Source organism: Pyrgilauda ruficollis, unplaced genomic scaffold (assembly GCF_017590135.1).
Source record: "Pyrgilauda ruficollis isolate IOZ18807 unplaced genomic scaffold, ASM1759013v1 scaffold4, whole genome shotgun sequence".
Taxonomy (NCBI): Eukaryota; Metazoa; Chordata; class Aves; order Passeriformes; family Passeridae; genus Pyrgilauda; species Pyrgilauda ruficollis.
Genome location: NW_024525489.1, coordinates 5,806,402 through 5,833,176, shown reverse-complemented (window position 1 = coordinate 5,833,176; position 26,775 = coordinate 5,806,402).

Below are 26,775 nucleotides of genomic sequence, written 5' to 3'. Positions count from 1 at the left end.
GAATGTGTAAACCCTGATACTTAGCTGGTGTAACCTCCTTTTTGTATTGAAGTCAGGAAATTCAATAGTTCTTTGCACAACTAGAACTTTGATCTTGGATGTTCTGACACTGAATTTTTGATTTCTTTTATTACATAATGCAGAAAGTTGAGAACTTTGTTGAAAATTGTTACTCTTACAACAGCAGACTCAAAGTACTGCCTGGCTCTACCTTTGTGATTGTAAACCAGGTCTATGTTCCTACCTGCATGACACTATAAAGAATGACTAAGCTTTAATTATTCTGGGAAATGAAGTAAATATAATACAAAAGTGAAATGCTCAAGGGCACTTTGTTTTAATAGAAAAAGTACAAGGAAGTTACAGGCGTGTACCAGCTTAAAACTTTATCACCTAAATAATTGCATAATTATAGACTGGGAAAACTGATGCAAAAATTACTCTTTAATGTTTGCCCAGTTTCTTGTTCTGTTCTCATATTGAATGGGATATTTATGGCCAAACTTAAGCAGACCTTGTAGAAGTTTTAAATACTTCTTATTAACAGTAATCAAGGTTTTCCTTAAAGGTGCTTGTCAACAAAGGGTGCAGAGGTGACTGGTGAATCCCTCCCGAGTTTTGGAGCAATGAAGCAGCCTGGTAGGTGGAGGGCATTCTGGCACTGTCAGAATTGCAAGCCAAAACCCAAAAGCAGTAATGAGTCTAACAAAGAGGAAATTTCTAATGGTCCACAACTCTCCAGACAGCAGAGAAAGGGCTAATAGAGCCAGTAATCAAACAAAAACCAACAATGAGAGACACATTTCAGTAATGTGGCTAATTAAAAGTCTATCTAAAACCACACAGCAGATAGTTCACCAACCACAATTTTCAAATAAGGTTTGGAATTTTACAGATAGATATGCTGCATCTTATACAGAAGGTGTTGGCTCCTTGTGTCAGATAACTTGAGCTTGTTTCAACTGTGCTAGGCAGAATATCCAAGCAGATGATACATAGCTATCCCTCAAAAAATCTAAGAGTCTGTCTAATTTTGATGCCATTTCTACAGCCATTCTGTGAAATGGGTAGAATGGCATTAGCTTACATTTGTCCGTGGTTCCTTCATCCAAGTACGGCTTCCAGGTATCAAGAAATGAAAACAGATTTTTTTTTTTTTAATGGACCATAATTTGTCATTTTTGAAAAGTGAGTGCACATTTTTTGCCTACAGATGCTTTCAAGTGAGGCTTAGCCAGAGTGATCTTTACTCTGGATATTAAAAAAAAAAAAAAAAAACAAAAAAAAAACCCACCAAAAAAACCAAAAAACAAAAAAATTTTTTTTTTTTTTTTTTTCCATTATACTTAAGGAAAAAGTCACTAATGTGAGTTATAAGTTAAAAATAATCCTGACCATAATCAGAGCAATTCTACCTTCATCTATATTACAAAACCATCTCTTCATGTGGGACACCAGCTCATGTTTCCTAATGGGGATATCTAACTTTGGATCCTACACCTAATCATCAATGAAAAAGATAAAAGAGGTACTCAAATACACATAATGAGGGCTAGATCAGCTAAGACACACCTGTCTCTGGAGCTGTTAATATACAAAGCATTAGCATATCCAGTCACTCTTACCTCTTCTTCCTTCTTCCAATCCCTAAATACCCACATACACTTATTTCCAACTGGTCCCACTGACATTAACCTCTGGTGTGAAACCAGGTGAAAGTGCAAATGCATTTCTTAGCTCCAGAGCAGAATATCAAAATCTGATGCCTCCAATACTCTTTACCATAATTCTCTCAGGGTAAAAAGAATGTATCTATTCCTGGAAAGTGATTTCCTAAGAAATGCTTATTTCTTTCAGGAATCAAGCAGTACAGGAGTCAAGCAGTAAACTGCAGTTTTGTACTTGCCTGTGAGATCACTGACAAATACAGTCCAAAGCATAAATGGATTAAGGATACTTAATCCTTAACCTGCTTAAAGTTAAGCAGGTTAGATGAAAGAAGAAAGCTTCAGACTGGGATATATTTACAGATATAAAATACAGTATTTCTGCAATGGAGACCACCTATAGCATATCTACCCTATTGGTTTTGATCACAAGGTATGAGAAAGTAAAGGTGCCCAATAAGACTGATGTGATCACAGCTGACTTGAATGTGCCAAAGCTCAGAGGGAGTTCTCTCCTAAATTCATCTGCAGGTCTGGCTGCACCTTGCTGCTTCTCCTGTGGCTAACACAGAGCAGGGCTGGAGAAGGGGAAAGTTTCTGTGGTCTGGCAAGCTGCTGTAATTACATGAACATTCATCTGTACATGAAATTATAGTTGTTGACTCTTGAAAAATAAATTTCATTTTTTGCTAGAGTAGCTGTAAGAGACCTTTCCTAATACAATATTTTTCATCCATATGAAGGTCCAGGTTAATTTCTTTCATGTCAAGATTTTCCTTTATTTAATGACAATAAATAGTTGTATTTCAATGAATTCACACAGGGTAAGTTTTTTATCCAGACTCAACACACAATGATTAAAATTTGTTCACATTGGAATTCTATTTTTGTTTCTTAAACTGCAGTTTGAATAAAGTTTAATAATGCACCTTCACCTGAAACTCAGCAGCCACTGTTATGAAAACCATTTTCTTACTTTGGAAGCTTCCTGTAAATAGTCTGTATCTTTTTGTGGAACTAGATATACAGTTCTGCAAGTCTGAAATTGAAATGGATTGGGAGATTATTACCTGTGCTTACAAGGAAGATGCCTGTGAGGGTTCTCAAGCTCAGAAATAGATGTTGAAAATGACACCTGATATGCATATTTCAGGAAACAGTATTCAAAGAAGCAAAACCAATAATTAAGACAGAAAAAATTTGCATTTCTCTAAGTTACTTAGCAATTTTTTCAACCACTCCAGCAGTGTTTGAAGCATATCATTAGAAATGTAATTCCTCATAATATACCTAGAAAAATAGTAACAGTTCTCTGAGGAGAAGTAAGGGAAGTTATTAAGATGAGCTGGAATGACAGTAATTATAGAGTAAGGCAGAAAATAGATTTAGAACTCAAAAGCATATAAGAAGATAATACATCCTAAATGCAACAAATATTTTCATCAGTCTTAGCTGGAGAAACCTAAATTGCACATAGCAATGATGCATTTAAGACATTATCCTAAATGAAGTTTTCTAGGACTTCTCTATGACACCATGTGAATATAAAGACCACTGCAATATAAAGACAAAATGTATTCTTTTATTTCTCTATACATGACAGCAACTCTAGTCTTTTAGTAAAATAAGTCAAAACGAAAGTTGTTCAGTAGAAGAGACTTTTAGTTCGATATGTGAGACCTTCAGAAACTTTCAAATGAGATTATGCAGAATATTAGACCCAGGATAATGCAAACCCTACAAACAGATATTTTGAAGAGGAAGGACAACATGAAGCATTTGCTGTCTCTCTTTGACCAAAAGGATATTAGAAAAAGGTGCAGATTTTATGTTTAGGGGAACAAAATCTCTTTATTGCTCTCTGAGGAAGAATAAGAATTTCACATTTAAGGAGGCAGGAGAAGGAAAAAAAATCTTAAAATGCAGCACTGTAAATACAGGCAAAGAGCTATTAAACATAGTGCCTCTAACACCCAGGTTCTGGGCTTGACAATTTAAAGCATCCTTCCAGTCCTATGTCCCTAGTTGATAGAAAATGTTTGCTTACAAAACTAAAATCGCTGTTGCAGAAACATGTGAGCTTATGAAGTTGCTAAGGGACCTGGAGAAGCTGGGTTCCAGTGTTAGAATTACATAATACAGAGCTGACTTTGAAAACATTTATCACATGATTGTGAAATCTGTCACGTGGATCTTACCTCTGCATTCAATTAGATACTGGTATGAACCTGCAAATGCTTGTAAAAAACCCAGTTTCTGACATTATCCAGGAAAACAATACATACATTTCCAAATAAATGAAAAGGACAAAGAGCAAAAGGCTGATTTTTTGTTTACAGTTAATGTCACAGAAGCCCTTTACATCATATATGTGCATTCAATTTGAAACGAAAAATCATTACTCTTGTAGCAATTTATCATCTGCCTGCTTTGCTTAAAAAACTAATTGCTTCTCCCCAGCATTTTGACCTGGCCAATGGTATTGGGCAAGAAAAGTCTTTTTAGTACTGTTTGGCACGTATCCCTACAGAGTTTACATGGAAACCCTACAGTACAGTATATTCAGGTGCCTAGGGTTTCTCAGTAAAAAAAACCAAAACAAAAAGCTGTCTATTTAATCTCTAAACCATCTTGCTATGAAATCAAAATGAAATAATTTCATTGTGTGTGAAACTGTCCCGGTGAAAGAGACTGCAAAACAGATAGCAATCCGAGGTGCAATTTTCCATTGCACATGTTTTTCAAAGATAAACATCTGATCAGAACAGTTTGCTGTTGGTAAGTGAAAATAAGAACCAGAACTAATAGAGTAACTGCCAGCAGCTTCCAGATCATTAACTATTGTTTATTTCTCCTCATGTTCAGACATCAGACTGTAGTGATGGAAGATACAGTCATTAATTTGGGAGTCATTTCAAGATGCTCCCATAAACACTGAATCAGAATACTGGCAAGCTGCCTATGAAAGTTTGCTGCCAAGAACTTTTTTTTCTTGAGTAGTAATTTTTATTACTGCCATTATTTTCTGCCTTGTAGTTGCTGCAATAGACCAACTATGGGTAGATCATCAGAGTTTATATAAGAACTGACTTTTTATACTTTTTTCTGTAGTTACCAATGGTTTATAACAAATGGCCTTTGTTATAAAACACTCTTTTAAAAAGTTGCATCATAAAGCATAAATTATTCTATTCCTTACCTATCTCATGGCAGCCAAGGAGGAAAAATTTGTTTTTTCCTTACTGAGACACCTATTAAAGTGACAGGTGAGCTGTCTGAAGTAATTAATCTGCAAGATTTCACAGAATGTCTATCTGTCCTCCCCCACAATTCCATAGAGTTTATAGAGTCTATCCTAATTAAAAAATAATTAAAAACTGAAATAAAATAATTTTTCTCTCTGACAATATTTGAATTGGAAAACAGTGAAAATGCAATAACATAATGAGAAATTCCTGTAAATAACATATTAAGCATGAGTTACTAATATGATTGTAAAGGATATATTTGAAATATAGGAGATCCAGATTCTTACATATATTTTAATTCTCCCGGACAAGCCCAGAGCCAATGGCTCAGAACTGTCCCTGTTCAGTACTAAAACACTTCATACCTCCTGAGAGTCTGAATGCTTGCCAGAACTTTTAGTTTTTATCATTATAATGTAATAGTTAGCTGGTGCCTGAAAGCATCAGAAAAACAATCCTACTACAACAACATGGATGCCACATTTCATGTAGCTATTGTTAATTAATGCACATGGTCACAGGCTAAATCAAATCCTAATAACAGCTGGTAGACTCTCCTGAAGAACCAAAAAACTGTATAGATTATTTAAAGTTTACACAATAATTTTATGGCACCATTGATTATTTCAAATACTGTGCACCGCTGTCAAAGGGAACCTCTGATATGAGAACAGTTTGTCTAACCTGAAGAGGGATAATTAACATAAATCCAGAATTCTATTGCTGAGTTAAAGAATTTTATAGTATATGCCACACAATCTTGAGGAAGTCAGAGTTAATGGCTTTGAATGTCAAAAAAGTATTTCTTTCTGCTGACCTAAAAATAATCAAGAAGAACAATCCTCCACTGTTGTTTTGGCCTGGACATAACAAAATGTGGAACAGTAATACTAGACAGAATAAGTAAATTCCTTTATAATATTGAGATTAATTTTAAATTTCCTTCATAAAACCATAGTTATGTCTTCACAGTCTATTTCTGGATCAATAAACAAAGAAGAAACCAAGTTTCTGATCTGATAACTGTGCTTTTATTGAAAAAGTATGAATTAGGAAAGAGAAACATTTAAATACTTAAAAATGCTCCAGGTTAAGAATGTCCAGCTCTATTAATCCTGCATGCCACATCCTAAACCCCAAGAACTTCACATAATACATACTTCATACCACAAAGAACTCAGTGGATAGGGAGCTCAAGCAGCTGTTTCCTCTGCCAGAAACATCCATGCTTCTGTCACCATTCCTCCATTTCACTGCAGGATGGGAATGAGCTACACTACAAGCAGGCTCAAGGGTCTCTTGGACCTACCACCCTGCACAGGTCAGGATGAACACTTCCTCAGGGAGTAGGTCAGGACAGGCAGCAGCTCAGCCCACAGAGTGATTGCACCCCACAGAGCTAGTGGGCACGCTGTAGATGGCTGAGAGTGAGCTTCAGCTCAAGAACTGCTCTAGGGGTTACCCTATTTTCCCTCCTAATCTTCCTTTTCAAGGGAACTTGCTTTCAGGAACACAAAAAGACTTTGAGGTATCATCTTGAAGCTGTGGTCAAACTAATTAAAGGATATTTAACTGTGAATAAGAATCATACAGTTTGACCACATTAATGGCACCTATTACTCTGGTTCTCCCATAATTTCCCCTGTCATTAGGCCTAAAAAGTGTTTGTGTGAGTTACAAACCAGAATTTGCAGCTCTAACTGATCCTGCATTCACAGAACATGCAAGGCAACCACAGGTATCAGGCTCCAGTCCAAACTCAGACTGGAACAGGAAGGCCTGAAGGATGCAGGGAACATGCAGCCCACCAGGACATTTGCAGAATGGCTACACAATGAACAGAAATGCACTGAGAACCCCAGGACAGCAAGAACAAGCTCCATGTGTCCATGTGTGAGGAGAAAGGGTATTGCAGCAAAATTTTAAGCTAGAAGATAATGAGAGGATATTGCTGTTTCCTAGCCTTGGTCTCTGAAAGACTTAAGTCTCTTGCTATGGATCCAGAGGCATTACTTTAATACTTGCACAGAACTTTTGTCTGAACCTTCCTACTGGTAGTCCAAGTAGGGAGGCAAGGGCTTGCGGGTATCACAGTACAGACATCACATTCTTGTATGAAATTATCTGCAGAAACTCAGGTAGCTTAACCATGGCAGGCTGAAAGACTACAGAAACAGACAAAACGTAGCTTACAAACCTTTTGTGACTAATTTACTTACTACCACACTTCCAGTTTTCTAAGGTGCAAGTGTGGTAGTAAGTAAATTAGTAAGTCAAGATTATAGGAGTGTGAAAATAAAGAATCTTTATAAAATGTCAAGAAATTCAGTGAAGTTCTTATTTTATCAGTATTTACTAAAGGGAAGTTAATGTCATGACAGGTGAAACCAATGCTAATGTTTAATCTGAAATATAGAAATTAACAAAATCCAAATTTATCTCATCTTCTATTTTTTTAAAGAACCTCCTACAAGAGCTCTCCAGCAGACAGTGTGTAAGACATACATAGCAACAGAAATACAACAATCATAACACACTGGCCCAGCAAAGCAATCTGATCGCATCTGGAAATGACCACTTTTAGCTGGCAGGAAGAATTTTAAACACAATAAAAAGTGATTATTATTATTATGATGATGGAATCAGCACCAGCAACAGGTTAGAGGCAACTCTTAGCACCTCAGCTTCTTTATGTAACTTTGCTTTCTGAAGTGTATTATCATATTGCTTTTCATAGTCTTCTATCATAAACAGATTACACTTCCCAAGGACTTCAAGTCTTCAGCTGTATTATTTATGAATATTATTTACTTTCTAAATATTATTTACTTTCTAAATAATACAAACAATGAGCACAGACTTTCTTTCAATCATTATTCTGAGATCTACAGGAGATAAAGTTCCCCAAACAAGCTTCTAATATTAAATACTGGCCTCAGAGGAATGCACCGAAAATTATTTGCCACAAATATTTATCTTTATAGAGCGTCCTACTTGATACCAATCTAAATGTTTGCTGCAGAATTATTACAAGAAAAGAACAAGCAGACCACAGAATTTGCCAATACTGTTTAAAAATAAAGCAACTTTGAACAGACAGAATTTAGAAGAAAACATAAAGCATTATAAAGTTCAAATGTATAGTCATAAATCTTTGCCAAGCATCTGGAATTCCAGTACTTTTTTGGAGAAATATATTTTGGAGTTACTGGGGTTTATTTTCACTTTTGAAGGTATTTTAGTTTTGTTTTTTATTTGAATGCAATGTCTAAAATGAAGTTAACATCTCAAAGGACATTTTGTATTTCCGTTAAGTTAAGCATTTCATGGACACATTATGCCCATAGCAAATTTCAGAGTTAATTCGGATGGAAAAAAAATTATTCTGGGAAGAGAATGATTTTTGAAAGAAAGGAACAAGGAAAAAAATTTGTTTTGGCTTTTACTTGCTAATGGATTGCAAAAATGTGACCAGCTGCACAGGACTAACTTATGATAATTTAAGATTTTTTCTCTATTAGTAAGGCTTAATCCATGTTTAATTAAGAAAAGTTTAATTATTTTTTATTTACATAAACATAGACCTTAACTGTATAAATGCACGCATACATACACACACCACCATATTTTATTCACCCTGATACAATTACATGTGTGTACTCTTTGAATATTTTGCAAACACAAACACAGAATCACTGGGTTGGAAGAGACCTTTAAGATCATTGAGCTTAACCCAGACCTAACACCCCAACTAGACCATGGCACCAAGTGCCACATCCAGTCTTTTTTTAAACACATCCAGGGATGATGACACTACCACCTCCCTGGGCAGACACTCCAGTACTTGATCACCCTTTCTGTAAAAAACTTTTTCCTAATATCCCACCTATATTTCACTTGATGCAGCTTAAGGCTGTGTCCCCTTGTTTTTTCAGGATATTATAATATGGCTTCCATTCTATTGCAAGCATGGCCTTTTTTTCTTTTTTTCCTTTGGTCATTTGGGTTTTTTTTCTCATTTTCATTTTTTCTCTACTATTCTGGGATCCTCCTTTTGACACAACTACAACTTTAGATGTGAATATCCTTTGCGTTTCTACAATCAGATCAGACTTGAATGCTTTAAAACTTCAATTCAACTACACAATCTTTTTTTTTTTTTTTTTTTTTTTTTTTTTTTTTTTTTTTGCCTAGGACTGAGCCCAGACTAATTTTCTCCATTCAAGGTGAAATTTACAAGCCAAGAAATCATCCGTTCCGTTGAAAACTGTCCTTGAACTTTTTGAAATTGAACTTCAGGGCTAAAACAGGAAAAAAAAATCCAAAAGGAAGGAAGGACACTTTTCTTAATAGTCTGAACATAAGAAACAACTCCCTCTACACATTGTATTAATTGTCCAGTTCTCAGGAGAAAAATATAAACTATACAGAGAGATGCAATATCTAAAGAGTTTCAAAAAATATATCTGGAGTACTGCCATTACAATAATCAAAAGAAAAAATTACTCAACTAAATATATTTTATAACAAAGCTAATGACAAATACAGCAGAAACAAATGAGGTGCCAGCACTGCCTAATCAGAAACACACCGTGGATTACCCTGATAGGGTTCTAACATATTTATTAGAGGAAAACTTCTATGTTAACCTGAAAATCCTCAGAGGCAGCATTATCCCCTAAAGGTTTTATGTTATTCTTTTCTCATTAGTTCTTCATTTGGCTATAAGAGCTCCCAAAGCACGAACTCCCTAAATAAAATCAGCATAGAAAAATAAGAAACCAGATAGTAACAGAACCCAAGTTATGAATGCAATGATCAAATTAAAGAAAATGAGAAGCATTTGGAGGAGTCATTCAACTCCATCCAAAGCATTCACTGTTGAATTTCAGCATAGTTATCTGTAGTATCTACCTTTGATGGCATTGCTCTTCAACACCATATACATAGCACTAAGTTGATGATTTTGGGTTTCTTCTAGGGGTATTTTCTGTTGTGTAGTGTATGAACTTGAGTTTCCACATTGTTTTCAGAAAACCTTCAGTGGATGCAGTGAGAATTAACAGGTTCTTCCCACTGGGATCAGTTTAATCTGTCAGCTGATCTGTCAGCTAATTGTCAGCTTCCATGATGGAAGTCAAGTCTTTCTCCAAAGAGACTTCTACAATTGTCATTATACACATTACTGGTAACACTAAGATATTTACTTTCCTTTGGTAAGACAATTGCTTTGAACGCTATTAGCTGGTTATTCAACATGGAAAAAACTGTAAAAAAAGAAAGAGACTCCCAGAAGAAGAGATATTCTTATAATTTTAAATTCATATGTATTAATAAAGTCTAATATTATTTTCCTCATTCAAGGGAAATATATACATGCAATAACACAAATAAGTTACTTGGCCTTATCAGGAATGCTAACTTACTGTGAGCTAACTGAAAGCTCCCACGATTCTGCATTCCCATCCTTGGAAAAGATCAGAGAAAAAGCTAACAACACTTCAGTGCATCAAGGGAAGAGCTGCTCCTTTCCTATTTTGCCCCTATGAATGGTTATAAATTTCCAGATATGTGCCCTATTTTCAGTTTTAAAAAAATCACACTGTGGTTATATTTCTGTATTTATTAAGAGAAATGTAAAAATAAAAATCAATACTCATTGATTTATGGAAATCTGCGCTTGAAGAAATTTTGAAACAGATTCAGTAAAATGGGTGAAGTAATCCTAAATTACCAATGCAAAAATCTGTTGTTATACCTCTAAAACTTCAGCATTTTTAACCTAGCTTATGGAAAATGTTTCATAGCAAAGAGTTTTAGAGTATAAGCAAGCCCACAGAAAAAATCAAGGGGTTTCTAGAAGAATGAAGATGTGGAACAATGCATTTTTTTTTTAATTTGAAATTTTGGGAAAAAAAATTGTTTGCAGACTTTTGCTGTTAAACACAAAGTGTGAAATCTTGTGCTGCCAGGACTTTTGAGCACCAACTTCAAAATTAAAATTGAGGTCCAAGTATTTGTCAAATTGGTTTCACAGGACCCAATTAAAACAAAAAACACCACAACACAATTTCTGTAGCTGCATTCCTCAAACCAGGAATAACACGAGCAATCAAGTGTGGTGTCTAAGAGCCAACCACTCCCAGTTTATGTGGTGTCACAGCAGCACCCACACCAAAAAAAAATGACTGGTTTTAGTAACTTTTGCTTGAAGTTTTATATATGGATCACTTTCTGATTTCATGAAAACCGTTTCTGTGGTACCACCAGACATCAGGAAAATCTTTTTCCCTTCATGTTAAGTAAGAGTCAACAATTCAGTCTTCACATGAAATGCATTCAAATATAGTATTTGTGTCCTTTTTGTAGCATATCACAGTAGCTTAAGTGTGTTAAATTCTGACTTAGCTCCTGTTCTTACACATTGGCAGGAAAGAGGCAATTTTGGCCAACAACATTGAAATATAGACAATTCCAAAAACAGGAACAGTGACACACAGCATGAACTGTTACATAACTTTACCAGTAATCTTTACTCCTTTCTAGGGCAAAGGAAGTTTTTCCCATGAAATCATAACTACTACTATCTCAGTTTGAGACAAAAGAGCCACAATAGTCTTCTCAGCCAACACAGGCAGGAATGAAACTGGGCAGCTCAAGATCTCAGAAGGGAATATTTTATCTGTGGACTGTATCAAAACAAGATTTCTTCCCAGAGGAGAGGAACAAATATACATACTGTCCTCTAATATACATACCTATTAATGGTACTACAATACATTTTTGGAATTATCAAGAAAAAATGCAATTCTATCAGGGTTAGACATAGTCAAGGTGTTAATTCTAGAGAGGGTAACTGAATGCCAGCAGCAGCATTCTGCCCCAAAACAGGTTTAGATGCAGAGCTCTGTCTAATGTGGCAGAGACAGAATTGACTTGGCACCACTTGAGAAATAAATTAGCTCTCTTTAGAAGAAAAGATTTATAAATATCAAAACCCCATTGTCACTAGAATTGAACAAAAATATCTACTGTTACCTGAATCAAGGTCAAGACTACTGCAGAAAAGAAAAAGTTCTGACCAGGACTATAATTTAAAATTGCCAAAATACTTCCTCTGTCACTCTGGTTGTTCATATTATGATTTGGCAAAACTGGTTTAGTCATATAAATACTTCTAGTATTTCCTCCATAGTGGGTGTTTCAATAACAATTTCATGCTACGGCAGCAACTTAGGTGAGTTCTTGGCTCCTGTCTGAGTAATGGTAGAGTTTTCCTCTCCCTGGTGTTTTGAATCTGGCACATCATTAGAAAACAACAAAAATTCCTTTCACAAGCATAGGTTTTGTAATACTTTGCCATAAAACTTTTCCTCCCTCAACAGCATCTAGTCTTGATGTTCAGTTATATATTTATCTGAAAATATTAAATATTCCTGTTTAACTGTTTTGAAAAAATAATCTTTTTTTACAGCATCTCTGCATTCTATTGCTTCTTTAAAAATTGAGGAGGAAAATCCTATTTTCACAGGTCTGTTTTCTCCAGTAGTTTTCTTTACCTTTGCCCTCATTTATCAAGGTGATCACTTTTGCTTCTCACCTTCCAAGTAACATACCTTAGCCATATATCTTTATTTGTTTTGTTTTGGTTTTTTTCCCAGAAAGTTTGGTGAAACATATACAAGGATTTTCAAGCAAGTTTGTGCCCTCTGTGTATCTTCTGAGTGGAAAGGATGATTAACTATACTCTCATACAGATATTTTATTGACTTTTTTCCCAAAAATTGCACTTTCCTTAAAAATTAATAAGAATTATTCTTTTAAACTATACTTTAAAAAAGACAGATTGGAACTCCCAAACCAGTTCTGACATTTTGAAATATGGTTTTAGTTTAGATCTTGCCTAAGTCCTTAATTTGATTCCTTAAACCCTAATTGGGCAACGTTTTCCTCAACCATCTAAACAAGAATGAAGCATATTTACTATATGATTAAGAATGTTTCCATCTCTCCTCCCTAAAGACTTTAATTAACTAATGCAAGAATGACTTCATCACATTGTTATCTCTACAACACCTGGATAATGCAAAGAGACTCCAGCCCCAAAATCCAGTCTGAGACCAAGCCATGGCCCCTCCATTGCTCACACACCTGGACACGCCACTGGGCCTTGGCTGAGAAGGATTGACTTTGGGGAAATGCAATAACCAGGTCTCCATTCAGACCTGTCCCACCCACTCAAGAGAGCCTCCCCACCTGCCCAGATATCAGGCAAATTTCTGAACCTCAGCACCAAGGCAGTCTTTAGTTGTCTTAAAAGGGAGGAGCTCAACTTATTGCACAGGTTGGTAGCAAATAAGGCAGGGAGCCCAGAAATCAACACACCTACACTCTTCCACATAATTTGATGAAATAAAATAATTTGGAGTTGGCATGGGAAAAGTGTGTGCTAGGAGGTTTTAGTTCCTCTTCTGTTGCCTTAGGCAGTCAGGAGAAGCCAATGAAATTCATTAGTCAAACTTAGCTAACTATTTGAGGACTACAAACAAAATTTTAGGGTTGTGCTTAAGCCTGGTTCCTAACAGTGACTCTGAGATGCTCTAAAAGAAGAAGAGCTTTGCTCTAGAGGGTTGGAAGCTACCAAGTATGAAGTGGTAAATTTTAAACATGCTAACATTTTAGGATTCAATGGAAACAGTGTTTCTTGTAGCAATTGCTTTTTACAGTGCTTACTTCTGCAGGAGAACATATATTCTATCAGCTGTAAAAGCAATTTAGAAAAATCACACTCTGATTTTTTCACCTGATATCAGAGACCTGGAGTAGACTGTAGAAATCCTTCTTTTGGATGTATTAGTGTACATAATACTGGAATATAATTCATAGCTGCCCCTCGTGACAAACTAGTCAGGAAAACTCTGCTTTTTACTATGATAATTCCACTGAAAGTGTGCATGCAACCTCTAGAAAAAATATGTTGATAATGAACTGGCTCCACGGTCTTAGTTTCTTGTTTCTCTCAGCTGGACAGAACCTTAACTCTCAACAAGCAATTTATAGGAGTGTACAGTGGATTACCATAATAAGAGACAGAACCGCTTATAATTAAAACTCTATTGTCCAGGGAGGAAAAAAAATTTCAATTGTGTCTTGTCACAGATTGCAAATAAACACATTTTTGAAATGTTCCCAGGTTTTCTGTTGGGATGTTTTATCTCTTCCTGAATGTTCAAGATTACTGATATATTTGACATTGTTTATGCTAGGCTAAAAACCAGAGCTCGTTTACATACTTCAAAGTCACTTTTTTAATTTGCTCACTCTGGCTTTGGCAGGCAGAAAGGAGAACTAGACTAAATAGCACATACACACACACACATCCTCCCTCTACTTACTACCCACTAAAAAGAAAAAGTAATATTCTACTTGCTTTCTCCCCATTCTTACATTTCCAATAAGCTGAGCTTGTATCTGCCATTGGAGAAACACAGCTGAGACCTGTACAACACATATTTAAATTTAACACATTCCCATGGTAGTAATGAACAAAGCAGTCCTTCCCTTCAGGAAAATCCTGGACTTGCACTCCCCAGATCCCTGAGCAGTATAGAATTTAGAAGAAAAACAGGAAACACATGTGGAAACCAGATAGAACTGACCAAACCTAGCTATTAAGGTAGCCCAGCCAGTAGCTTTTAAATAAATAATCACATCTATCTATATTATGCCTGGCTGACCCTTCCCTCCCACACCAGCTATTCATACATTTAGGCTAGTTGTATTTATGAGCTTAAATATGCAGAGGAAAGGAACAAGAGCTAGTGAAGTATTTACATACATCTTATACTGAGAGTTTATATTTTTACCATACATTCATGAAAAAAGAATCAATATCAACTGCACAAGTTAAAAAAAGACTACACTTTTGATTGCTAAGAGCTTATGCATACATAAGCAGCTAGTGTCCATATCTGCTTTATTAAGTATACACCTATAAACATAAAAATTTATATAATCTCAGATACATGTATTCCTCCTCAGAAATCAATCAGACTAACAGGGCAACATTTTTTTTTTTTCAGTGATGGAAAAATTAGTCATAGTCATAATGATTAACGCTGTGGTTTTTTTCCAAATCTACCTTATTCTACCATGATCTCTGATTTTTTAAAATCTCTAAATTTATGTAATCTTTGGTTTCTGTGTCTCAAGGAGCATTTTACAAATGAAGATGGGGCATTTTTATTGTCCTCCAATACAATGGTATAGATACTAGATATGATGTTGTAAATAAAATATTTTGTAAATATAAAAACTCTCAGCACAGAAGATGTAAGTGATGATAACACTACTCAGACTGTGCACATGAGCTGAGCTCATTTTCACAGAAATATTGTTTTCCCATGTGTGCTTAATGAAACAGCAGGAAAAACATTCAGGTTTACTAATAGTGCCATCTATGAAACACAGTGGGACTCTCAGCAAAAAGGCTGCCAAGACCTTTAATATACAGTGACCTTGCAACTCTCTGCCTGTGACAAGCAACCTGCAGCATCCTGAGGTTCATATCCAGCCTTTTGGGAAAAATGAAACTCACTTCTCTGGATGCTTGGAAAACTTGACTCCTTTCAGAAAGAATGAGTCCAATGAATAGTTCTAGGCTAACAAAATTTTAATAAAGTGGGATGAGAATGAACAATATTTACAGTGACCCTCAATAAACAAGCAATCTTTTCTTTCTCAAAACACAAACAAAATAATTCAAGTAATTGTCTTTCTATATAGAGTGACCTCTATGGAAGCTGGAGCCCCCCCTGCAAGTACTTCTCAATTACTGGGTTTTGAAGTCCCCCCAGGTATTGAACTGGGGAGTTCAATTTAATTTATGGTACTTTGCTATCTACTAGCCACTTTTCCCATTACTCTAGAGTAATTTTAGTTTTTCTGCTAAACATGGTGGCAAAAAGTTCTTGTCATATTTCTAAATATATTTTCCTCTTTCATATTACAGCATTTCTCCATCCAAATGCTTCAAGTCAGGGCAGTAGAACAAACCAGTAGCCCAGTCAAGGCTTACTTAGAATTAATGTCTTAGAAATATATTTGTCACAGAAATCCCCATAATACAAAAACTTCACTGGAAGCAGGAAATGTCTTTGCCACTGCTTCATCACAGTGAGGATGAGCTGTGGTTAACAATAAACACAAAAGGCCCTATGAAGGAGGGAAATGAAGAATGGATTTTGACAAGAACTGGCCAAACTTTAAATTACTTTCTGCCTAAACATACAGGTTTGGAGTGAAGAAAGGGTTAAACACTGAATTTGATATGTTCTTTGTAAAGGCATTGGTAATACTCATTGAATGTAGAGAAAGCAGCTAAATCAGTGGTAAAAGTTGCTTTACCCTGGATAAAAGAATCAAGAAAAGCAGTTATGTAGAAAAAAACCCTCAAAACAAAAACAGTCTCGCTGGCTACTTGGTGTAGTCAAGCAGTGGCAGGAGGGCAGCAGATACTTCAAGTGTCTTCAGTAAAGTTATATTGCAGGACAGGTTTGCTGGGCCTGACTCTTCCTGTATTCACCCTTTGCTAAAAATGCATAAAGCTTGGTCCAAGGCTGTTCATCCCACACAGCAGCATATAACAACTACCTTTCCTGTGTCAAGCTGGACCATGAAAGCATACACAAATTACTTTTGCCTAGGGAACCTTAAGTTCTGCTTTCATCACATGGGCAGACAGGCACCACCACCGTGAATCTAAACTAATTGTTTGGCTCATTGTTCTCTTTAGGTGTTATTATTTACTTCTCTTTTCATGCCTGGGAAAAAATACAAGTGGTATGGGGAGGAAGGATAGAAATGGGCAAGAATTTTCTTCAAAGATAGTAGTAGTTCACCCAATAAAAAAAAAAAAAAAATAAATTCTTGTAAACTCAAATCTCATAAACTCAAGTCCCTTGGGCTCTCTGTGCACTATGACCATGAGACATATGAGTCTCACTCTTTAATTTTACAACTTAAAAAAAAGGTCAAATAAAAACAAACAGAAAAAATATAGTTTGTTGTCCTGGCTCATTGCCTCAGTGGTTTGGTTGCTAAGAACAATGAAATGCTAAAAGGCCATTTATACCACAGAAATCCTTAGCACTGGCTCTGCTTTTATCTTAGTCACTGACATCGATGTTTAATCTACTTTTTGAGATTCACCATACTGACCCACTTATTTTTGGTATTATATACAGAGCCTTATTCTCCCCACATATAGAGCAGCTGAAATGGGCACCTTTCTATTTGAAGAGGTTTGGTTAAAAGAAATGAAGAAAACTAGAAATAAAAATAGAGAAGGAAAGAAGAAAAATAAGAAACATTGTGGCATTGTGAGCTTTGACTTAATGTGAACTTTCCTATATTCCAGTCATGAGATTTAACCAAGAACAGCCTTGGGGATATTATGATGGGAAAAGCAAAGTGTGGTGATTGCATTGGGAATATATTAGCTGGAACGCTGTCTCAGCAGCTGGCGAGCAGCCTTTTGAAAACAACATTATTCCAAGAACTATATAAATAAACTGAGGCCTTGGGAATTTTTATCCATCAAAAAAAATCTCTTTGCCAAGCCAACCATTACCCAAACTTTCTCTGTATGTGTGCCTCAAATGGAGGGTACTTTATACAGAGTAAGAGACGACTAATTATGCTTGCCAAAGGCCTTAAGTTTGGGCTGGGCAAGGGCTAATTTGCAAAGGGGATGAAGAAGAAAAGGGTGTGGGGAAAATGGCTTTTCCAGAGGTCTAACCTAATGTAATTATGAAGCTAATTATTGGTGGACTTTCTCTTTGTTACTACCGATGATTGTCAAGAACTGTATTTTACTTTGTGTTCGTAGGGCCTCAGGTGATAGTTATTGCAACTGAGTAATTCTCACATAACAATGCCCAGATGATAACGAATTACACTGCAGCTCTACCTTACAGCTCAGAGAAATCTCCAGAACCAGAAGAATCTTGCATGTTCAGCAAAGGCTGGGTCAGAGCAGCAGCCTCCGCTGATGGGATGTAGAAGGGCGCCAAAGACTCAGGCAGCTGCTTTGTCACACCTCAGATGATGAAAACCTGTTTACTCCTTTCTGAGGCTTCCTCAGTGTAGACTTAGCTATCCCTCCCAGGCCCACACAAAAAATATTTGAAAAGCACTTTGCCGTACTAATCGCTATTCCTAATAATATCTAAAATAATAATCAGCATCAATATGAAGTTCTACTGATCACAAGTTGTACCAGGAAAAGCAGTACTGTTGTGATAAGGCACGAAATGATGACACAGACACTGCCGCTCTCGAGGGGAACAAAAAAGAAGCACTTTTATTTTTTGACTCTAACATTTATAGTTTTCCAAAGGTGACAGTGGATTGGAGGGTGACAGTGCCACCTCTCCAATGCCACTGGACAGACTAAGGGTCCATCAATTCTCTCTACCTCTATGAAAGAATGTAAAACATAGGTTATTTACAGAACTGTGTGAGAAAGTTTGTTGAAAGAATGTAAACATCAGAAGGCTTAACAAAGTCTTACAAAATCAGGGCGACACAGTACAATTACCATGAAAAAGACAGAAGTAGGCCAAAAGCACAGCTCTCCAGATGTCTGTAACATTGCTTTGCAAATGTTACAGCCCTTTTTATTCTTATGGCCCAAAAGACATAGATTAAATATAGAGTAATAAAAGGCAAGAGAAGTCAGGAACAAAAAATAGAGCCACAATGACAAAAGTGCAAGCAAAGTGTTTCAAGAGTATTTACCTTGAAAATAAATATTAAAATTTCTTTTTAAAAAAACAGTTATTTTTTTAAGTCCAGACATTTTGTCCTGCTCCAAACTTTATTTATTGGCAGCTGAACTTTTTAGCAGTGATGTAAGTCTTCTAGGGCTAACATTTGTCAGTTTTACTGTTGACATTATTTAACCATAGAGGACAATGTAGAAGGCTCGTGATAATCATATATTCCTGTGAAACATATATTTACACCACTTACAGCTATTGACACAAATAGACAAATAATCAGCACATTCTTTTAACCAAGTCCTCTGTTAGTCAATGCCATCATGATGTAATTTATAAGATGTTGGAACCAACAGGCCCTTCTATTTCAGGATTTCTAGGTACTTTCTGAAGATTAATTAATTTTTATAAAGCCCATGAGAAATTTATTCCTGCTGTACAGATGTGGAAACAGACATGGAGCAGTTAAGTGATTTGCCTAAACTCACATAGGAAATATGAGTCAGTTTGAAAGGAAGAACTTGTGTCTCCTCCTTCTTTCTTCACTTTAGTTAACTGTCAAGTAATAGTGATGAAAGTTATACAAAAACATCATAGGGAAGCAAGAATGGAAAATAAGAAAAAATATCTCCACAAAATATATTTTAATAAAACTATGGAAAAATGTAATCTGACCTATGCAATAATTTTTTGGTAATTCATAATGATTTATGGAAGTTCAATGGATAACAAAACTCTCAGGGTCTGTGCATATGGAAATAATAATAAAAGTGTATCACACAAAGCAATTCAACATTCAAAATATTTCACATACCACAAGAACATAATTTGTAAATCTTCATAGAATCAATCACAAAAATCAGGTGTAATTTAATTATGCTCAGATCAGACACAAGCAGATTAATATTAATCTGTTTCAAAACATTTTATGCATTTATTACAATTATGTTGGTTGGACTAGAAGATTGCGATTTATAAATCTAGGACCTCCAGGGGCTCTAGAAAAATGGTTTGTTTGGGCTTGTGCAGGTGCTGTGATTCAGCACAATAACACACAGGCTGCGCAAAGGCTCCAAACCAAAGAATCCATGGCTTGGTTCCCAGTGACTCAAGCCAGATTCAAGAAACTATAAAAATGAATAGAGCAGTAAATCTCCACCCATTAAAAAAAAAAAAAATATTTACCATCAATTTCTCTTGTGATGAAACACTTTGGTATCCAAAAGTGATACTGACACCTTCAGGTTTACATGAACAGGCTAAAGTTCCACAGCCTATGGTTATATAAGAAACTAGGGCAGAAAGTGAAGGGAAAAAATAACGGACCCACAGGCAAACTTGACCAACACACAGAAGAAGCATCTGGCAGTGTGAATGATAGCAGTGAAAAACTGATAAGAAATCATCTTTCCCAAACTGTTTCTTAGAAACCAATTCAGAATTTTGACACGACTTTCATTTTTTATTTTTTAATTCATTAATTTCAAACACAAAAGTTTTCACAACAACATGCACCTCTGAAGTCAGCAGTGCCATGCTCTGGAGTTCATTTAAGGTACACAAGCTAAGACTTTAAACAGAAATTATTATAGGGCATTCTAAATCTACTTAAACAACATTAAAATCCCCAGAATGCAAAAATTGACTCAGGTATTGTTGTTGCGACGAACTCTCCGTGTGTGGAGACACGAGGCTTGACTCCATTTCAGAAGGCTGATTTATTATGTTAAATATTATATTAAAATACTACATTAAGACTATACTAAAAGAACAGAGAGATCAGAAGGCTACAACAAGAATAGAACAGAATAGAATAACAAAATCCTGTGACTGCTCACAGCCTTGGCACAGGTGGCTGTGATTGGTCATCAATGGAAAACAATCCACATGGACCAATCATGGATGCACCTGTTGCATTCCACAGCAGCAGATAGTAATTGTTTACATTTCTCTCCTGAGGCTCCTCAGCTTCTCAGGAGAGGAAAAATCCCAGCAAAGGATTTTTCATAATATCATGGCTACATATTGTCACTTCCTTTCTTAAGCATTCCAAGACCTCCAAGTATACAACCTCTAAGTATACAGTACTTAAATGATATGGTTGAAATGATGGATGATGGTCCAAGTCCCCTGTCACCTGTCAGCAGTCTTGGAGCATCAGCAGGTATTTCCATAAGTACTGCAGTCCAACAGAATACCAGCTGCCTTTTTTTTCTTCCTTCCAAAGGCATTTGATACCTGAAAATAGCCATGTTTATCACATATGATACCCTATTAATCTGCATGGAGATTGCTTTCCTTTGTGTTGTGCTTTAGGAATGGTACTCTCCAATTAAGTGCTCTCACTGAGACACTTGAAACCATGTGTCACTTGCTCGCTCCCTTCCTTTCCCACTGCCATCTCCCACGGTGATAGGAGCAGAGATTTGGAGGTGCAGAAAGTAAAGATCATGGGTTGAGATAAGAACAATTTACTGGAAACAGCAATGAGGTAAGAAAATGAACAGGAATACTAATACCAAAAGTGTACAAAATCTCCATGTGCCAGCCATGTCCTGTCCTGGCTACTGATAAAATTAACCCTGTCCTTGCTGGAGCCAGGTGGATAGGACCACCAGGTGGATAGGACCACCTCTCTACATTGCCCACATGTTGTTCTGGATTCCTCAGTGGTCCCTGAAAACAGCACAGATCCTTCCAAGAAGAAAGGGAGCAGCATCAAGAAAGCAGAAGACAACCATGTCTTCTCTCTCTACAGCGTCAAAATTAACTTCATTAAGGACAGCACAGAAATACATTTTATGCAAACTTATCTCTCCACAATTTTCCCTAAAGAAATGGAACAGCAGAAAACATCAATGTCACCACTAAGAGATTACTAAAGGGCTTTAGATCTTTTCTTGTAGCACCACCTCATGATCAGCTGTGTGGCAAAATTTCTATGAAGAAATTAAAACAACAGATGAACAGTCTTGTTATGGACATAGAATTAAATCACTGAGAGGCACACCAAGGTCACTCTTAAAATAGCACACAAAATCAGCAAGAGCAATATCCCTCAAAAATGCTTATAAGAACATCTTCCTCAGATGTTCTTTTATCTACAATGAAAGACCCCAGCAAAACTCACAAATTTGTCTCCCCCACCATGTTTGTATGCCTTTTGCCAGGTAACCCCACATGATAAATCCATGTTCATTGGCAGACACAGACAGGTCTGTCTGAATGACAATGAGCAGAAGACGAGCAAAGATGTCAACACAGTGGGAAAGAAGGATTTCAGGAAGGCAATGCAACTACAGAGCATGTTTTAGGTTTTGGTTTCCATTAAAAGATTAATGGCCAGTTTGACTTTTACATTCCTTATACTTTGCAGTGAACATTGTCTATTGATCCTTCCAACAACAAACAATCCCAACACCCAGAGTGTTGCTCCTTGTGCCCATTGTCACACCGGCACTCTTAAGAATGCAAAATGGAACATAAAGAAATTTTGTGTTGTGATTTCATATATGCTATTCACAATGCAAGTATATGTTTTAAGGTTTGATGGTCCAAACTCATGTCAACAACATCTTTATAAGACTACCGTGAACAGCATCAGAATGACCTGGCCATCATAATAGGAAAGTTTCAAAACAAGCAGGTAATAGCTGAGGATTTTAATCTCATTGTAGTGTGACATGACCATTCATGAATGCTAATGAACACAAATGAGGATCTTAGCCTTATAAAATGCTTATAATCTGCTTGCAACAGAGACAAACTTCATTGCAAAACTTCTTTCTCAAGGCCTCCACTATTGCATGCAGCAAGCTAAATCACTATCTGCATTATCTCCAATTACCATATCCATGTGGAAATTGGTCTTCAAAATGCTTTTGGTATCAAGAAAATGTCATTAAAGAGAATTTAATGAATGAAAAAACGTCATTTGGATCGTAACTTGAACTAGTACCTCTGTTACTTTCTGTCTAGAGCAGAAACACCATATGAGGTATTGACTGTTCTACTCTCACAAGCCACAAATATTCAGTGTATGGGAAACCCAGACGTTTTGTCAGGAATTCAAACACTAGCAGAAATTAGAGGGTGGAGCTTCAAATAAGAGGGAGGTGGTGAAAATTGCGGCCTGGCCCAGCAGAAAGCTTAGAGAGTTCAACTAGAGGTGAAAAGCTCTGCTCCCAGGGCAGAAGCACAGGCTGAACTGGCACCTGCTGAAAAGAACTTTGGCAGTTCCAGCAGATGCCAACTACAAGCAAAGCAACAATGCACTTCTTTGACAACCAGGGAAACAGCAGAGCTGCACTACAGCAGGAAGAACACAGGCAGGAGGGTAAGGGAAGACACTTTCTGCTTCTGTGCAGCACTGGAGAACTTCATCCATCTTCAAGCCCTGCTCCAAGAAGAATAGGGGGGGTTTGGAGAGGGTCCAGTAACAGGCTTCTAACATGGCCTGGAGGCTGCAGCATGTGGCCTTCAGGTCTTAAGTCCAAAACTAACTAAAGCTATGACTGATTTGATGTTCATGCTTTGAGAAGGAAGTTGGACTGGATGACCTTGAAAGGTCTCAGTCAACCAACACTTCCACGATTATGCCAATTGATTCCTCTCTCAATATGTGAGGAGTTGCAGGATAGTCATAGTCAAGCCAAGAACAGCAGAAACTAAGCCAAGCACAGTACACTACTGAATACTGGGCATTTTGGAAAAACTAAAATATAGCTCTATAAAGCAAATTAACTGATAACAACAGGGAGTTTTTATCATTTGAGATTTGTATGCTTGGGAAAAACTCAGTGCTACAAAGCATGTGTGTGTCTCTAAGACCCAGCCTGATAAACAATGAACACAAAGTCAAGGAACACATCATCTGTTAAGACACCAGCCATAATGAATCACTAAGTAATCCAAAAAAATCTCCAATGAAACATGAAGTAGCTGCAGACACTCTAATAGAGCGTGTGAGTACACACTGTAGAGCACACGCTTTAGAATATTTTAATCAGAGAGTTAAAGCTAATAGGAAACTGAATGTGAACAGAAGACTAGTTTTCTGGATTTTTGATACAGTATTACTTGGGTAAAACAGAGAACTTAAAAAATGTTCAAAAAAGCGTCTAAAATTCATGAAGTTAATTTAAGCCTTCTGATTGTTAATGTGCACTTGCATGGACATAGCATACATTCATAATAGTGGGGGACAGAAACTGTTCTTCCCAAGACAATTTTGGGAAAATCTCTTGTTTTCTCTCATATACTCCTCTTCAACGTGTTCTCACACAAGCATCCATGAAAGAGCTTTTTATTTTCATGAAGAGTGCTTACAGAAAAAAACATTCGACTGATGGCACTGATTAGGGAGCACAGAAAATTGAAAAAAATTCTAAGAATACTCTATTCTCCAAGAGATATTAAATCCCTCAGAATTTTATAGCTGCAAATAAAGGCTAAGTATATCCATCCATGTCACATGTCTTGACTTGTCAACAAGAATAGAGAAAATTAACCCAGAAAACACTTATGGAATATTTTCCTGATGTCTTGTACAGTTTCCTCTAAGCATGAAAAATTCAAGTATATTCGCACATATCCATATTATTGATTTTGCAGCAGTTGGAGTGAGCACACAAAAATTAGAAGGATTTTAAGTTTTCACTTTTCCTCCTTTTCAGATTTGAACAGAACAGAAGAAATATATTCCTTACAAACTTGTAGCTCTTGGAAGTGCAACAAAAAAAAAAACAAATTAAGGAACTTTTTTGGTTTGTTATTCAGAAGACAGGTGGAAAAGGATAAGAAATTCCTTTTCCACTCACACATACCTAAGGTATCTAAGGGAAACTCTGAATCAATATTTTAATAAAAAACATTAGGATCACTTGTTAAAAAAAAAAAAGTGACTTCCAAATCTTTTTTTACCCACTGTTATATGAGAGTATTAATATTGTTTTTACATTAACCAAATTTTTAAAAATTTATCTAGCAAGGAGGATAATGTGAACAAACAAGATTTGACTATCAGGTCTTTTCTCATAGGAGAAGAAATTTTCTTTTTTCTTTAACTTGTCTGTATTTCAAGACATTCTATTTTTAAATAAAACTTCCTAACTTTACTAGAAGATGTAACTTCAGAATTTACCTAGAATTATATTACTATTTACTAACCCCAGGAGAAATCTAGTATAGCAATACAATACTACTTTAATCAACATAGCCATCATGTACTGTTGAACAAAATTTATTTAGTCCAATTTAAGTAAGTTCTAAGACTAATCCTGTGCAGCATAGGATGATAATAATGCTGCAAATCTATAGCATTCTGATACTGCTAAGGCATTGATTTATTCTGCAAGTTATCTGTCATGAAGCTTGGCTAAACCAAAATTGGCAGAAGAAATACCTCATTTTTAGTAATTGATTTGTTTTTTTCTCTTTTTGAAAAATCTTCAGTAGAAGTAAGGTACTAGAAGAAATATTAAAAAGGTTTCAAAGAAATAGGAAGAGTCTAGGAAACAAATTTGTCCCCAGTCTAGGGTAATGTTTCAGGTAGAAAAGGTGAACAACAATTTTGGTTAGCATCTGAAGTAATGGCAGTTCTGACTTTTTGGTTTTATCAAGTCTAACTGGTCAAAATCAGACTGTTGACTTTAATCCTACATAGCAGGGTGCCAAAACAGAGATATATTTTAACTGTAGACAAATTCAGCAGATGTAAATTGGGATAGGGAGCAGAGGGAGGGATAGTCTATCATTATGACCATGAGTGTTCTGGCCAAAAGAGCTATGGTCTGGTTTGTCCCATTCATGAAATGAAGCTCTTTGGGAACAAAGAACTACAAGAATTTCATAATCACAGAATACATTTTTATTTTTTTTTTTACTTGGTTGCAGCACCAGAACCTCCACATTTACTGGAAGCAAGGGCAAACCTAATGTATCAAAACACTAAGTTTCAAAAACATGGTGCTTCATGCAGCAGAACCAAAAAAAAAAAAAAAAGCTTTTGTCTACCTCAATTTAAGACTGAGCAGAACTAATTTCCTTTTCAAACCACAAACTCTCTAATCATTTGACCAGCTGCACTGTTCTCACAGAAAGAGCACATGGAATAAGGACTAGCATTTATTGATGTAAAATGATCATGAAAATCTGTTAATACATCTTGAAGGCTATTATATCCCCTGAAGTTAATTTGTCCCAAATTTACAACAGTTTCTTTGGAACTTCTTTTTCCAAGCTTCTTTCACATGAAGCTGGTCCAAAAGCTGTAGAGGACTAACAGTGCAATCAAGGTTATAGAATAGAAACTTCTCAAAAATCTGAACTAATGTTGTCAAGTAGAAGAAATCAAATACAGAAAGTGTAATTCACATCCAGGAGTGAATATTTATAATCGGCCATTTCATGTCAAGAGTTGCTGCCTGCTGCCATCAGCATCCCTCTGACAGCCATGCCACAGGCTGGCGCGGAGCAGGGATGATGCAGACCAGCTGCCAGACCCTGCAGCTGCAGGGGGGCTGGAGTGGCCAGAGGAGAAGGGATCACTGACCCAAGGCTCAGGGAGAGCAGGTGGGAACACAGAGCAGGGCAGGTGACTGAGCCAGGCAGTGCTCAGTGTCCATGGGCACAAGGGCTGTACCACACGGGTGCCAGGCACATTCCAGATCATGTGCTGGTCATGTGCTGGTCACGCCTTCCTGCTCCTGTGTTAATTTTAACTGAAATAGGTCTTTTTATATTTCCTAAGGCAATGTACTTATAAAACATCTTAACCATCTATCTGAAAACCTTTATAAATGTTCTAAGGAAAAGAAATCTAAAACCAGCTGCATTTTCAGAAGACATGGGGAGACAAGATCACAGAGAAGTCCATGGTAGTGTTTCAAATATACGAGTTTGGAAAAGTTCATTACATAAAGTAACAACCTGAGCTGGTCCACCAAAAAAAAAAAAAAAAAAAAAAAAAAAAAAAGGGCGGGGGGGAAGAACATATAGTGCATATTTTAAATTATAAAAGAAAAAATTTCACAAAGCTACCAAAAGCAAAATGACATTAAAAAAACCAATCACCACCAC